This window comes from Bison bison, unplaced genomic scaffold (genome assembly GCF_000754665.1).
Source record: "Bison bison bison isolate TAMUID 2011002044 unplaced genomic scaffold, Bison_UMD1.0 scf7180017863184, whole genome shotgun sequence".
Classification (NCBI taxonomy): domain Eukaryota; kingdom Metazoa; phylum Chordata; class Mammalia; order Artiodactyla; family Bovidae; genus Bison; species Bison bison.
In genome coordinates this window covers 9,460-11,983 of record NW_011493756.1, presented here as the reverse complement: position 1 = coordinate 11,983, position 2,524 = coordinate 9,460, and the positions used below count along the sequence as shown (strand labels likewise).

Genomic DNA, 2,524 nt, shown 5'->3' with positions numbered 1-2,524 from the left:
GACCCCATGGACTACAGCCCACCAGGCTCCTCCGTTCATGGGATTTTCCAGGCAAGAGTACTGGAGTGGGGTGCCATTGCCTTCTCCGTTTGAAAGTACCTATCTGGAAATGATATCCAATGGTTTGAAACCAATACTGCCTACTGCTGTTCACATGCAAACATTAGCTACTCTTAACTTTTAGCACTTGCTGTGGTCTATAACTAAATATTTTGCACATATTTAAAAGTACATGAAATGTACTGACATATGTGATTACGGTCAATCCAATAAATAACTTGGAGTCACTATTTTCATAACTTATCTTTATAAATCTCCTGCTATGGCAAGCATATTTAATTATCAGTTTAGTTCAGTTCAGTCACTCAGTTGTGTCCGACTCTTTGTGACCCCATGGACCACAGCACGCCAGGCCTCCCTGTCCATTACCAACTCCCGGAGTTCACCCAAACTCATGTGCATCGAGTTGGTGATGCCATCCAACCATCTTCTCCTCTGTCATTCCCTTCTCCTCCTGCCCTCAATCTTTATATTTAATTATACTAAATGCCTTTTTAAAGCTGGAGAAGGAAATGGCAACCCACTTCAGTATTTTTGCCTGGAAAACTCCATGCACCAAGTAGCCTGGTGGGCTAAAGTTCAAGGGGTCTCAAAGAGTCGGCCACAACCGAGCACATCAGCACAGCCTTTTTAAAAAAGTCATACCTAAGGACATTTCGATTACGTTAAAATTCTTCAAATTCTATTATGCATTAGACTTTGCTAAACCTAGCCTTTATCTATAGTTATAAATGTTTACTTCTAAATAAAAGTGCTACTTATTATTAAGAATAAAATAGCACTTGTATTATTTATAAACTAACAGTATTCAACATAATCCAATGGCTACATTTTTTAGTATTTCTTTATTCTTTTAACACATCTGCATGTGTTTCTGTATTTTAACATTCTGCTACTATTTTATGTAGGTTTGTTATAAAGCTCAATCACACTGAATCTCTACTGCCAAGAGAACCAAAATTCAAGTACTTAAAAAAAAATAACATCAGCAAGTTCAGTGGATAAGCACCTGTTGAACTGTGAAATGATTTTATACTAAGGTAAACATTTTGAAAATGTAATACACTTAAACATAATTCTTATCAAAATAAGAATATATGCTTTATTTTTAGAAGTTTTAGTCCCAGTTGAACAACCTTTTAATTATGTGTCTAAATAATGCCTCATTAAACACCTTATGTTTTTGTAAATTTTATAAGTATACAATATATAATATTTTAGAATACTGATAGCATTTTCCTTAAGGTAATTTTCATCTGTCCTCTTTCTAGATGAAAATACACAAGTGAAATTCAAATAATGATGTGAATTAATTTGAATATATAAATTTCTTACCCAGCCAACATTGTATAAAAAAGGACTCCCAGACTCCAAATATCACAAGCAGCATCATAGCCTTGTTGCATAAGAACCTAAGAAAGGAAATACTCATTATCTGGTACTACTCAGTATAACTCAGTTTTGTCATCTAAAAAAAAGTTGTGTTTCTAATAATCTCACAAATGCTCACAATTTAAAAACTTAGCTCATTTTAATATTTTCAAAATTAATTAACTTAAAGGCAAAGTTTTCTGCAATTAACAAACATTCAATAAGTGACTATTAATAAGGTAATTAAGCAATATGAATGATACAAAAAAAATCCTTTTTTAAGATATGATCCCTGACCTCAATGAACCTTCATTCCACCTTAGGAAAATCAGACATATCAAAATTTAAAACAACATGTACAGAGTGCTTCATATATTACACAGAATATTGAATTTTATTTTATTTTATTTTTTCAGATATTGAATTTTAACCCTGAAACTGATTCTATGAGATAGATATTATTTCCATTTTGAAGATGAGAAATCTGGGGCAAATGTTAAGTAATTTGCCTGCTATCACAAACCTAATGAGTGGTGGAGCACTTACTCTAGAGCCTGTGCCTTTAACATCTATGATAATTGCTTCTCTACTGCACAGGAGATGCTAAGATCATATATAATCTTATGAAAGCAAGATGAATTTATATTTTACAAAAAAGACTCAGGTTTTTAAAAATTAGTATATTTCTGGATCAGAAACACACATTTGATAAATTCTGAATGGTTTCATTAATTTTGATATCATAATTTAGGTAGCTCTTTTTTCTCTTGAGGCTAGCGTTAAATAAATATGTTAAATAAATAACATATTCATTATATATTCATGTGAATTTTCCCTGTGAATTTAATAGCTAGTCTGAGGTGAAATGAGCTCTTTTTATTAAATTTAGAAAAACAAACCCACTGATAAAGCCTTTGTAAATAGAAGCAAAATAGAAACATTATTAACGCATTAATACTGGGGACTGCATAATCACCAGAATGGACATTTCATTTATAAAAGTCTAAACATATTAATACTTGGCTATGACAATGGCAAAATATGAATAATAAATATCTACCTTAAAATTCAGGGTATATATTTATATATAAAA

At 31.6% G+C, this 2,524-nt stretch overlaps 1 long non-coding RNA gene across 1 annotated transcript in view; it reads right to left on the bottom strand.

Moving 5' to 3' along the window:
* LOC104983687 overlaps window positions 1-2,524 on the bottom strand; it is an 8,931-nt gene that overhangs the window by 1,622 nt on the left and 4,785 nt on the right. The window contains exon 2 of the long non-coding RNA XR_824670.1: window positions 1,396-1,472. This is a non-coding gene — a long non-coding RNA (uncharacterized LOC104983687). The remainder of the gene's footprint in view (window positions 1-1,395; window positions 1,473-2,524) is intronic.